Here is a 15,231-nt window from a genome sequence, read left to right as displayed (position 1 = left end):
AAAGACTTTCAATCATTCATTCAATTAAAGCAACCAGTTTTTCTTTCTCTTGAATTTATAACACTCGAATGAGATAGTTGTAATATTACCAGACACAATAACTGAAAGTATAGTACACGTTCATTCAGAGGTTATTCATATTTATAATATTTTGATATAAAATCTTGAGAAACCAACCTTCATTGTAACGTCATTATAATTATAATGTAAAGGGACACAACTTGGCGTTCGAACAAACATTTGCTTTCAGCAGTTACAACCTATTGTCAATTAAATATTTGCACCAGATTCGCCCATTTTTTTCAAAATAACTTAAAAGAAAAGAAGTCTTATACAATAGAACCATATTTGGTGGTAGAAGGGCTACAAAATTTTCTCCTATGTAATCAGGATCATTGTATTGCAAAAACCTGAAATCCTTTCAATTGATGAATATATTGACAGTGGTGTTTCTGTTTGCAAATTTATGACTTAGTTGATCCCTTGCTAATCTTGACATTTTTCACTCGGATTTTTTTTTATTATTGAGAGTCGACGTCGACACAGAAAGCTTTTTATTGTTAGAGATTAGGTAGTGAGTAGATTAGAGTGCGTATGTGTATGTATGTGAGTATCTCCTACTATTAATATAATTTAATATTTCCCTCGGATCGCAATAAATCTTCACATCAGCATAGGATTCTGATTATCATGTATATAATATTTAGATAGTGTTTAATGTTTATTGCAATTTTTTAAATATTATGTGATATGTGTGAATGAACGAATGACAATGAATGAATGAAAAAAGGTTATCATTTCGAACGACTCACATAAACATCACCAATTGTTGAATTTTGATTTGCCAGCAACTTAAAGACAAACATTATAACTAATGGTCGCCATCTGCATAATATGGTTGATCGATCAAATCAACAGTTCACTTGTGGTGATGGTCAAGTGGCGTCAATGATATGTTACACCACCAATTGATTATCAAAAATCATATCTTATTATAGTTATCATGGTTATCTTAGAATAATTGTTATATTTAATTGTTAATAACCAAATAGTAGTAAGGAGATAAAATATTATACATTTTTGTTCCTTTTTTCATTTGTTACAGAATGGTAAGGAATGTGTTTGGGGTTAAACAGCAATCTTTGAGAGAATATTGTCTTGCTTTAAACATGTACATCACGTCAAGATATTAGACAATCCTTATGGGCATTCTGAATATTGTCATACATCGTAAATGAATTTTAAAACTTGCTTAAAATGTTCTGTGATATCATATATTATATAAGAACATGTTACCCAAGTATATGATCCTCAAATCTTACATATTATGGGATGAGCGACTATGTCAATACAAACAGTCTGCTTTTTTCAATCGATATTATCTTTACTAGTTATCAGGGCTTGAAACGTCTGATGTTAATGTTAATAGTGGTACGGGCAGATTGATATAAAGTATTTAGTGAGTATATTACAAAGAACAGTAAAAAAATCCTGCTTGCATCAATTTTGTCAAGTACCTTGAATATACCAATGACCTTGTAAAAATGAAAACCTTGTTTCCAAGTTTTCGCAAAGACTCTTTGATACTTGATCAGTAGATAAATATAGACAAACTGCCACAAAGTACAACCAAAGATGATGTTGACTTGGTCACTTCGCTTCCTGTCTACTTACAGCGTATAGATTATCATCTCTATTGAATATAAAGATATTTGATTCAGTTAATCGACACCTCCATAACTGACCGGAACAACAGGAGTTGGGTGAAATTGTCCGGATTTAGAACTAGTTATGCCCATCAATTGTAATTACCGGCTGCTAACAACAATAATCAAAAGTAAATCATTACTAGTCTGCTTCTATCATTAATCAACACGCACCTGTAATTTTATCACGTGACCTGTCAATAATGATCAAGTTGGTGTATAATAAAGATATGTAAATTATAAGAATTAAGTGAATCGATTTGACTAAGGGTAGAATTCTCTCATTAACTCTAGGAGGCAAAATTCTTGATGAATTCTGAAAGGATAAATTACGACAATCGATCAGAGGTCTCGGTGTTTTGAAAAGATAATTTTTTCTTATTATTTAAGGCTGTCAGAATTGACGTGGTATATTGTGAATAAAAGCTTGATTACTGTTAATTTACTCATCAATCTTCTACAACGATCGGTTTATTAAAAATTCACTGGGTCACTGAGGTCACGGCAAAAATTCCTCATAGAATAAGCCGATATTAATTCCGTATATATAGGGGTAAATTAAATTTATTTAAAAATTAGTGCAGTACGTTATCAAAATGTAAATTCAGAAGATTTAGGATCACGATAACAAGAAACAACCCCGAAAAGTTGTTTCATATTTCAAAAGCAAGGTTGTTTCAACGTAATAGTTAGTTCACATGCAAATCAAACCTTCTAATCTAGCTTAAAGCGACTGGCAAACCAGCCAATTTATGGGGTTTGTTTTCACAAGTTGTAAGCTGTGTATGGGATATCATTTGTAGCAACACATTTGGTGTCTATAACTTTAGCTATAGCCCTCGGTTAGGAATCTCTATGAAATTCAAAGGAAAAAGTATTCCTAATGCTAACACACTACAATATTATTACAATAATTGTTACACGTAGATCTAAATTAATGTGCATTCTTTAAAAATCCCACGACAGTTTGTTTTTTTTCAACAAAATAACACATTATTCATTAACATACAATGTCTTGCTGCGAATTCACAACTCAGATTACCTTCACTTTCATCATTACTTCATCCAATTACTGAGAAGCTATGTTACAAGTCAACCGTTTAAACTGTAATTTTGTCCAATCAGAAAGAGTAATTGCCTTTGCCCTGCAACACGATTGTTGGTTAAACTTATTTAGATAGAGAGAGATAACTGGCAGTCGGTGTGGTACATCAAGGTCTTGACCAGATTAGACACAGATAACCTGTGTCCATTGCTTCGATTTTAAAGTGTTATCCTGTCAGTTTTAAGTTTTCCGCTTCGCTCTAAATATCAAGAGTCATTTATTAACACCTCAGGCAATTTTAGTTGCTATATTTGATAAGAGTCAAACTGGGGAGGCAATGCTGGTCGTAACATGAATTGGCCTTTACCGTATAAAATATACTTTTATTACTTTAAAGCTTCGATGCCTCTTCATTTCATTAGAGCCAAATAAATTCGTCTCACGATATTTGAGAGGGGGAATATTTAAGTGTGAAGCCATATATAGTCCCTTGATACCATGATTAATGACAGAAAGAAACGGAAAACACAGAAAATACTTCCAACGGAACCGGAAGTTTGATGGGCAACACTTATTAGGCATTCGTCTTTTCTTTTTGACGGCCAACACATGCTTGACACTTCTGAGCTCTTTCCTTCGACCTGGAAAGAAGAGGGATAAGAATCGACCATAATGAGAATCGGCGAACTAATTCGATTTGAAATGTAATAATTCTGGCAGATTATGAAGACAAGGCAGTACGCGAATTTTAAATACACTTTGAAGAATAATTAGGCTATACCTATACAGTATGTTTGTCTTTTCGTTTGGCCACAAGATACAACAAGTAACCTCGTGTTGACTGAAATTTTGTAAAGAAATCTTGGATAAAACTTACTTTACTGCTGACTCTAGCTGTAATATAATTTCAGTGAACTAAACTAATTACTCCCACTCGTATTCTAACTAATAAGACAGCTTGCCCGACACGGGAACATATACAACTAACAGCTTTGTTTTAATATGTTAAAGGTTACAATGAGATGGTTTTCAAAGAACAAGACCAATAATTCATGGCAAGTATATGTTCGATTAAATCGATAGGTTTTCAGAGAACAGGGGCAATAATTCAAATTAAATAATTTTCGATAGGTTCATCCACGGGTGATAAATAGTTATTTTACTCGTAACTAAAAAATGAATGGGAACAGGTGGAATGGGCTGACATGAAAAGATGCTTGTCAGTATTAGAGGCTGAAAGCCAACACCGGACTCTCTCGGAAGCTGGCGCATGCATCAGGATTTGTTACCTCAAGGAAGATTCAAACCCACGGCACCTAATCGCCTCGCTACTGACTGTGCTCTTACACATAAAAGAGACGATGTTCTCGCCAGAGTAGGAATTATTAACATTACACAGTTCGAAAGTTGTTAACCCCCTTCAAGGAGATATTCATATAACATGGCGCGGGCATAGATGGATATATCCTCGAAAATTGAAATTCGACCAATCAGGTACAGAAACGTAAGGACGTAAAACTCATTCCTTTTAAGCACTAAACAATTCAAGAATTTTTTTTTCTTTTGAAGTAATAAAATACACAAGATGTGTTTGTACCAATAAAGCTAAAAAGAAAACTATAAATGACTTATGACATGAAACATTGGTGTATAATAAAGACAAGGTGAAAGTGGTTCGGAATACAAGTAATAAAACTAGTAGTATAAAATAAGATAAAGGGATAGAAGAAAGAGTAAAGATGTAAGAACAATAAAATATATAGCTAATCAATCGACAGACTGTAAGTACATGGGGATGATAAAGATCGATGATGTTCCACCTTGTACAGAAATTGATCAATAATCAGTCTGATCGATCACTGGTAAAAAGAAATGCCCATGTTATTCCGTATATATGCATAATTGGTGAAAAAGGATAGAGTGCCGATTGAGGTTTTATTGATACTTACGAATCATCAAATATATGAATAATCTAAAAGAAATCTAACGGTACGCTTACTTTTTCCGAAACTTCGGTGTTGTAGTTATCTCTGTTATATAAGGGAAAATAATATGAAACCGCCTTTCTTTATTTACTGCACTGAAATGCACCAGAAAATGATCCGATTTTCACAGTCAATGTGTCAAGAAATGAATCTGAAGAATTTTCAGACTAAGTTGTATATACGGAATATAAGTTGTTTGTTCAATGATTTTTGTGGGAGGTGATAATTCTGTGGATCGATTATCTCAAATCCATTATCAATCAATTTATAGATTACAGATTAACTTTGAAGAGTTCACCTTAATATGGTGGTTTAAAAATAACAGGAATGACTTGTGTCCTACACAATGCCGTGAATTAGCGTATTCAAAACATTTTGCATCTTATTAAGATAATGAAAGCACAAAAAACATTCAGAAATCAGAGAGTATGCATAACAGTGTTGCCCCTCCACCCACTCGTCATTCCATTTTCTAGAGTTGTAATCCCGACGTAACAATTTTCGCAAATTGACTTCACGCAAGAGTAGTTCACGTTTCAGTTCTTGTAATTTCTGGGCGAAAAGTTTTTAAATAGCCCAACAAGACCGTGTTATTTTCAGAACCTCTCTTTATACTTTAAAGAAGTCAAATTCACCCTTATTTGCATGTATGTGTTTTACCACCCCTCATTTCTGCAAATTACCACACACACCTTCATACTGGTTTATAACTTTCAATGCCTTTATCTATAGAATATATTGAATAAGACTCATGAACACGCACTTATCGATTTATTCGAGTCAGCATCTCTCCTCCTTCTACATTCCAGGAAAATAAATATTTAGTAAGATTCTTGATTCATCTTTAACTCATTTATTTCGTTTATTGCTGCTTTTCCCAAACTGGTTGATCATAAATACAGATAGTGCCTATTTACACAGGACGGTACGGGTATTATGTCTAAATTTGATTTAAAAATGTAGAAACAAGTAATTTTAAAAAGGTAAGCATTGATACTTCACCATGCACCTGTCAACAATAACTAATGTATGTTGATTGGCCAATAGCCTCAGGGTCTCGTTCTCATTATGTTTGATACGACACCATCACTTCCAACATGGTATCCCAGATTGATCAAAGAGCCATCATAAACCCAAAATGTTCGTCTTCTATGTGGGGCTGTCCATAAATATGGAATAAAAAAGATTCAGGCTAATATTCAGCGAATAATACACATTTAAGAGGTCGTTCCCCGTTAGTCAGAATCGGTAGACCTTTTTATCTCATTTCCGACATATTCCATATGGTCTTAATTTAATCTTGATTTTGAAAAAAATGAATGAAATAAATGGAGGTTAACGTCCTACTTTTCTGCACCATGTGGGCTAATGAAGACGGGCAACGCCATGTAAGGTTCAATGAGGGAAATTTTGCCAGGACAGTGGCATTAGTCTGCTCTTTTTCGATTTCCACCTGTCGAGGGATCTTTAACATGCACAGCCTGTAGCACACGGGGCCTCGTTTTAATGTCCCATCCGAACGACTAGACGCTTTTTTTTATGTCAGCCCCTCTTACCTGCATCACGGACAGGTATTATCTCGAACTATGCCGGGATTGAACCCCGGATCTTCAGATTATCGTCTAACTCACTAAGCCATCGCAGCAACCTTGAATTTGAAAGAAAAACAATGGGGCACGTTCTTATCCAAGTACATTATATAAAAGAAAGCTACAGGACTTGATTTGACCCAATCAATGTCAGTTGTTCTACAACTGTTCTACATGTATGTCTCATTTACGCAATGTTTCAACAAATCCATTGGCATTGTCAGGAAATTGAGACTTATTCATAGAAATTGTAAATCATACAGCTGTTCGAGTATTCAATGTTGCTCATAGATGAATTTATAAGGAATACATTACGAAATATATTGTGTGACCACTGGAGATTAATCATTCTATCAAGGTTAATCTAAAAAAAATTTTTATGCATTTGACGTCAAAGAGGAATATCATCTAACCCCTACCGCACTGTGCATGTAAACATCCGACAAGAAACCACGGGCAACCAATTGAAATCTATTGATTCATATTTTATATCAGAAGAATCTTTGCTACACTTTATCATCCAGTTTCTTTAATAAAAATGTCTTCTTTTCTCCTTCAAGCTTCAAACAAATTTTATATTTTAATCGAACACAGCGTGAAAACCGGATTTTCTCCAATTTTCTCAAGATTCAATATATTTTTTCTAATAAATTTCCGCGAATACAAGAAATAAGATTGTCTAATCGATAAAACAAGATAACCTTTACCCTCTTTCACGTGGGTGATGGGTGATGGGTGCATTCATCCACCACAAAATATGCCTTATATGGCACATGTCCAGTCCACCCACGTTCTTAAGAATACTCTGCAAAAAGAACTCTAAACTGTTCTTGAACAAGTTTCCTGTTAAGAGATCTAACACTATTATAAAAGCATTCAGTTTGATAGTAATTTATTAATCACCCTAATTACTACTCTACTTATATGCTGGTACTTCTGTCTTATGCACAGTAACAAAAACTATTTTAGAAGGATTGTTACACTCCGGTTTCATTTCATTTTTTTTCTACATTAATTAGCACCACGGAAAACACCTATTAAGATGATTTAGAAAATGGACATAATTATTGAGAATAATTTCTCATTTAAACTTTATCTAAAACAGTATGGAAATGAAATGAATGAAGTTTTACGTCCTTCTTTTTGCACCATGTGCGCTAATGAAGACGGGCAACGCCACGAAGGGTGCAATGAGGGGAATTTTGCCAGAACAGCAGCATTAGCACAGTCGGTTTATTGTCCCATCCGAACGACTGGACGCTTTTTCCTTGTCAGCCCCTCTTACCTGCATCACTAACAGGGGTAAACCGGGTTGAAAAATCCGAAGGTATAAAACGGCATGGAACTAAAAGATCACATTATTTTAATAGTATCGAGATAAAACAGGTATTGAGATAGATATAAAAATCTTGGCCTGGGACAGGGGTATTATCAGGGATTGTAATCACTCTCCGGTATCTTTGCTTAGCATGTGGAGCCAGCAAAAACAAAGGTTGTCATTAATATCCATTGAGGGGTATTAAGAAATAATGGAATACCATATGCCATAATGTTTGATGTTTCCGAATTTTCGTTCTCTTGTGTAAATGTACTGCTATTTGACACCAGGAGGGGGTACACTGTAGATATATTTAGGCTAAATAAAAAACTAAGGCGTATTTAAGAAAATGAAAACGAAACATAACGAACGATGCGATAATTAAAAAGAATTACATTTTACATATAATTTTTCCAAGGACGATCTTAAGTGTTCAAAAAATAAAAGAATAACATTTCAAAAAGAACAAGTAAGTTAATCTTGTATCATGTCTTCACTTGTGTATATTGCATAATTTATAACCATTTTGTTATTTTTACAAAGTACAAAACAATCATATAGTATAATAATCAATAATAGTAATAACCTACCTACTATTAGTATATATTTGATCTAGTGTTGGTGAATGATAAAATTTATTAAAATGACAGGTCACCAAAATTGATATTCTGTTAACCAACTGTTGAAAAATGTGACAAACCTTAGCGATTGCAAACCGAACATAACAAAATTGTAAGGGTCATCCGAGATCATAGCAATTTTCAGAGTGACACAAATACATACCAAGTTTCATAAACTCTACCGAAATAGTAAATAATAATTAATGCTCCAATGGATATAATTATTTTCTCTTTTTTCACAATTAATTTTTTTACTTTCATTGGAATAAGTTTAAAGTCTAAACATTTTTGAAAAAAAAATAAACATTCCAAGATATATAGTTTTTAACTGTGAATATGGAATACGGAATTATATTAGAATTGATTGCCAGTGGCATAAAAACACTTTCTTGTACGATCTTAGGAATGAACACATGTGATTATTCATTTCAGGTTAGCAGTCCTCCGTCTTTTATCAGAAAGAAGGGTAGAAGAGGCACCAGACTGTGGAGATCACGACATTCAGCTTTATTAGAAGGTCCTGTACGTAAATATTTTATCCGAGCAAACATGGCGGCAGGTAATGGTCATGTGCCATCTACTAATGGGCACAGTGCCAAACGAAATGGAACGACTGGAACGTTGTATTCGACCAATGAACACAACAATTACATACAAAAGGTAAGAGTTCAAGATGCACATTGTTCAGATTATCCTTTTCCAAGAGGTCGCCCAGTACCAATCTCAACGTCCAATTTAAAGGCCGTGGTTTGCCATTTTCGGTGTTGATTTCGGTCCCGAATATATGATTAAATAATCTTCATTTAATAGTTCAGTAGTAGGGCCTACTAGAAAAACCAAGATCGCACAATCCCTTCAAATAAACCTCAAACTAGAAATTTCAGTTTTCATTACTGTATGAGCTTAGCTGTGAACACTGTTACTGATTAACTAAGCTTTAAAAAAAATTCCATTTTTGAGACTATGGTACGATTGGACACATGAATGAGGAAACTGTCCCTTTAAGGAGACATGAGATATTTGACTAAACTCTTTATCCTCTTTATATCTTTGAATACCTCTATTTTATCTGCTTTTGTAAGAAAGGTTCGTTTTAGGAAAGCGTATAATTTGAATGCTTAGAAATATCGAGCCATTTATTCATAAGACAATTTTCTCTAGACAGAATTCCTAATTTCAGGAAAAGAATTGATTTTTGAATGAAAATCTCCCAGACTAATGAACAACATAAATCAAATAAACGCCATGTGGAGCGAAATAACCGGCAAAAGTTATCATAAAGATTCGCGCCAAATTTCTCATGGCGGCTCATTAATATTAGAAGAAAATCTCGTGAAATCTCGGCAGGTTGTTAACTAGAAATAACTGACTTGTGAAAAACAAATTGAGTAATTTTCACAAATTAGGGAGAACTTGAGTCTAGAATTGTTTTAGATATTGATTTCTCACAACAACTATCAGTCTTCTAACGTCACGCTATAAAAACCCATCCCTCCAATATAACTTTGATCTGCCAATTAAACAGACGACAAACAGAATATGGCGCTAATTAAATTTTGGCGGGCAAATATCAAAAGATGTAGGATACACGACATATTTATAACAAACAAATATTTCTACAGGGCTTTATATATGAGTTTGGTGCAAATATCGTCATAGAATCTTGGCTTGGCATTGTTTTGGGGGTAAGGGTGGATGAAAGGTATCTATTAATGTCAACAGTTTATCGATGAAAAGAACACTTTTACATTCTAGTTGAGCAGGTGGATATCAGAAATACCTGTGTTACCCCAGGGTGTGCAAGTTACCTTTAGAAGATATGCACTGGCTTGAGCTGAAAGCAATATCAATTTGCAAATCTTCAAATTTTCAATCTTCGTGTTATCGTAACATTATTCAACCTAATTCTAATGATTCAAGGTCGTAAGTTAATAATAATCCTGGAAAGTTAATGAATAGTGTATTTGTGTAATATTTACAGCATATAAGCGCTTTAGACGTTATATGGATAAACATAACTAAGACACGACTTAAAAGACTAAGAATGATCATTGATCTCAATTGTTATAATTTCCTAAAATATCTTTAGATACGAATACAGTCTCCTAATGAATTTAATAAACAAACTGTAATTATGTCTTAATTAGGAATATTTATTGACTGTTTCCTGTACAATTAAAAAATAGTTCTATGATTGAGGCCATGCTATAAACTACTGTATTGAACCATAAGTCGATATTCAACTCTAAAAAGAAATATAATTGAGCAAAATTTATAAAATGCAACATCAATAATGAATGAAGGCATATAGGTACCTGGGGTTAAAATCAATTGTTTCACATTTACATGTTTTTATATAAAGAAATATAAAGATGCCAAAACACTAAGTAGACCTGAAACATCATTCTGTCTCTATTACAGCCTATGATAGTTATTTGGACAGATGTCTGTGTTTCCTCTAGTTTCAGTTTTGCTCTTATTTAAAGCTTCCCCCGCGACATCTTCCATGACAAAAATAGTGAAACAGTAATTAAAAGACCAATGAAAGCCTAAATGACGAAAATTATCTGATACAATATATTGTAGTTTATACTGTTTATGATGGTATCCCGATTGGAATAAATTTTACCACTTTAAATTTCTGATGTTTTAGCATTCTTGAGCGAATTTCAAATCACATTTAATATTTTTTAAAAATAGTTAAAAGATAGCCGTTGATCTAGATATATAAGATGACAAATCGACTAGTTTCATTGTAGACTGGAATAATCTACATGATGTTTCCAGTGGAATGATTTGTTGAGGTAATAAATAATGGATACATTGTATTTTCACGAAACTGACTTACCTTGACCATTCATAATCCGTTTACCTTAATGTGATATTGACACCCAGACATTTGTTTCAATGGTTTGAAGGCTCTGATTCAAAGTTGGTAGTATGCACTGATTTTCAAAGTAAATTTTACAGCCATAATGAAGAGTAAAACATAAGGCCAGTTTTTGGAAATAAATCATAAATCTCACAAAGCAATGGTTACACCCTCTTAAGACATTAAAGTGAAATATAAATGAATCGATGTTATTAACAAAACAAGAGAAGGTTTCAGTCACATTTCCTGTTTTATGACGACAGTGCCAACACTTTGATATGTTATATACCTAGGAAATGCATATATTTTTGTCTGAAAATTCTATACTTGTAAGACATACTTTAATGTTGCACACTAAAAAAAGAGATGTAGAACCAGATTGGAAATAAAAAATCTATTCCCATTTCTCAAAATGGCGTCGTATTGTTTCTGCTTCACTGACCAAACGCTCATCAATTACAATTTCAAGATCTTATTTCGTTTCATGATTTTTTTACCTTGTCATATCAGGTATTGAATTTGAACGCAATTTATTGTAGCTAAAATGAAAAATTTAGAAAATAATGTGCGATAAAAGAAAGTTAAGCATCATTCTTTTAAATCGTCTTTCTTCGATTTGTCCTTTCTTCGGATCCTTGTAAAAGAAGCAAATGAATATTATTAGACTTGAGCTCATCGCATGCTGCCGATACAATTCTCATGAGGACAGAATTTGGAAATTAGTGTTAACATATCAAAATATAATAGGTAAAGAAAGCGAATAACTTAAGAACGCTAATGACGCTTCAAAACTAAAATATGTTCATGAAGCTCTCCAAAATGGACACTTAAAAAGCGCGTGGTCGATATGTTGTATCAGTCATTAAGATTACCCAATATGTGAGCTAATTGATTGTCATTAAGGGAGTAATCATCGAATGAGAAAACATGAAAATTAGTGAATCTCTCTGATTAGTTTCGTTAGTGATTTCTACAGATCTTAACATTTATTGACTGACTACATTGCTACGGGGAATATTGACTGAGCGGGTAATATTTACAGGTCGCTTGGGGTGAACCATCTCTTTGAATCGATTCTGGATTCTGGACAAAAACTTATATATCATACAATGTATAATTTCACCCAACATAATATAATATGCTATGATTATCTAGTAATTTAATTCAATTTATTTGAAATGATAAAATTAAATAAAGAAAACAGAACTTCTTTTCTGAGGAAGATCAGCCCTTAGAATCCTGAATTTATTTCCCTGTGATATTGTTAGTCAGTTTGTCTTGATTGTTGATAAATCAAATAAAGTTAGTTAAGCTAATATCTGTCCCGAGGGGTGGGGTTAATTTTATTATATTTACAGCTAAAGACTCTCGCTTACCACAATATGACCACGGGTATTTATTTATAGATGCTCAAAAGTGACCAACACAGCAAAGACATATATGACGTACGTAGTATATATTTCGAAGATCACAATTATGAAAGTTTGACCCTTAATCACCAGTTACAGCTTACTTACATTTATGGAAGAGATTATGTTTAATATTTAAGAGTTAAACGAAATTGTTTTATAAAAATCATTACAAAATCAAAACAAAACCAGTGACCAATGATTTCTACACAAGTTAATGAAGTTATCTTTTTAGCAATGAATGAATTTATAGCTTACAATATTTGATTGTTTGGTTCATTAAAGCATCGTTCTGAAAGCATTGTATTTTTAAGAGAAGGCGTCGAATTAAAGCCCATTTCAAGTCATCAGGTTTACTGTAGCAAGAAATAGCTACTGCCATTTTCTGTCTACTCTATCACCATCTTGTACATTGGTAGAAACATAACTTGGGGCTGTTCATTTCGTATCATTAATTCCAATTCTTTATCGAGAGAAGCTAGAGGAAATTTTCTGCCTGAAATGAAGCAAGTAACTGTTAGTTTAGTAATCAATGCAATGTCTCGTGGCCGCAGGGAGAAAGGGGATAATTTTGTTTGTTACTGGACCGAAAACACTTAACACTCAAAGATTCGGTCTTCTATTTCGTGATGATGAAAAGTGGAGGTTGTCATTTCATTCCAGTATGGACTGACATGAAGATATATTTATGTGAAAGCACTACAGATTATAGTCTTGTACCTAACCCGTCGCAGAGATGGATAATAACGAACAAAGTTTTATTACTGATGTAAAATATTTTTGATGTTGTATGAATCTATCTGATAGGTCCCAAATCAACTTAGTCACATTAACTGCCACACTGTCAAGTGAATGGACATTATCATGTTTTGTACTGACGTATAATTTATAATTCGTTATGTTGACATTGGCATTTTAAATACAAACTTGCTTTTCTAAAAGATTGTATACTGTGTTAACGAGGAAAAGGAATGTACAGGACGGCGCATGCAAAACACATAGTGTGGTCGTTTGTAGTGAAAAAAAAAACGCAATTCAACGAATTGAAAGTATCGAACAAAAGCTATACAACAGATAAAAAATAATTTTCAAATGATGCAGAATTATAGCACAGTTTGAACACTTTATCAATTTTAATAAATCAAACACCCGATGAATAAAATTATCCTTTTATCAAGAAATGTTTTTGTTAAATTATAGTTACAGCAAAAGACTATCTTTAATCTCCGTGGGTTTTTCGATGCACTAAACCAACCCGATACAGTTCAATAATAAAAAACGCAGTAGAAAAAAATGCTCTAAATACAATTCTTTTAATAAAAATCTCGCCCAGAGTATGGCAAAATCGAAAGTAAAAGTTGTATAGTAGTGAACACCTCCAAAAAGAAGTACCATCAGTAATTTCGAAAAGAGTAAGCATCGTCTGTTTCACACGCTTCACCCGCCACCTAATAAATAGGTCAACATCGTGAGATACGATCAAATCAATTTATGGCTGACCAAACAAATCAGCCAAGATGCAAGAAACAGATTTGTAATAATTATCCAGAGGTTCGCTATTACGACCATAATCTTTCCTAAATGAAGTTTGAAGTGTCAAGTAACTCTGTTTAAGCGAATTCAAAGTCAAAACTCGACACGGGTTAGAAAGTCTTCATAAATCCATCAAGGAAAATGATCGTAGTACAGTTTCCCTTTAAATTGTCATTGGATAGAACATGTATAATAGAGTTAAAATTCTATTTAAAACAGTTATCATACCCAGCACAAGATATGAATTCGTACCCGCCAAATTACCATGTTTTCCATATTGATTACTATTTAAACAAGCGTTGTTTTATTTTGACTAAATCAACACTAATTAAGCCATAACAAGACTTGAGAATCAATCATAATATTGGCTAATACATCATATCTCAACACTAGATCTATTGGAATTTATTTTATTACTTGAAATGGGAAATAATCAGCTGTCTATATAAGGATCTTCTTAATCGTTAATGCTGTCATAAAAGTTATATTCATGAAAACAAGAACAAAACGTATTTAAAATTATTGGGAAATTGTAGATGGATATGTCACTTATAGCCATATGTGTTCATTAACCCCCATGGTGCAGACATTTATGACGTAGAACCACATTTTCATCTCAAAATGTAGTTAATACACAAGGAACTCGAGATGGTCACGAACGTGTTGCCCAGTTTAATATTGACAACCTGTCTAGTTTGATCTAGTCATCAGGTACCTCTCGGTAATCTTTAAACGACAATTGTATATTGCAATTTAAGCTAATTATTTTCACATTTGTTACTTAGCTGCATAAGCCACAATGTACAACAGTAGGATGTAAACAGAGTAGCATTTATTTGTGCATTTTAATTAAACCAACAAGTAGTTTCTGACTAGGGGGGCATTATATGTATTGCCCCCCCACCCACCCCCCTCCTGAAAAATAGCCATTGAAGAAAAGAAAATTTAATTCATTCATACAATTGCCTTGGACCTCATATTCACTTAATTCATTCAATTGACCACTATAGTTCATAAATATATAAATAAGTATAATCGATAAGGCAATTGGCCGACGATGATCTCTGGCATTATCAGGGTATCGATATATTGCACATAGGATGTTTATTTCCTTTTAATTGTTGTTTCAATATTCAAAAAACAGTTCCCTTGAC

This window comes from Lottia gigantea, assembly GCF_000327385.1.
Source record: "Lottia gigantea unplaced genomic scaffold LOTGIsca_6, whole genome shotgun sequence".
NCBI classification, from domain to species: Eukaryota; Metazoa; Mollusca; class Gastropoda; family Lottiidae; genus Lottia; species Lottia gigantea.
The sequence above is the reverse complement of the archived record's forward strand: the minus strand, read 5'-3'. Positions refer to the sequence as shown.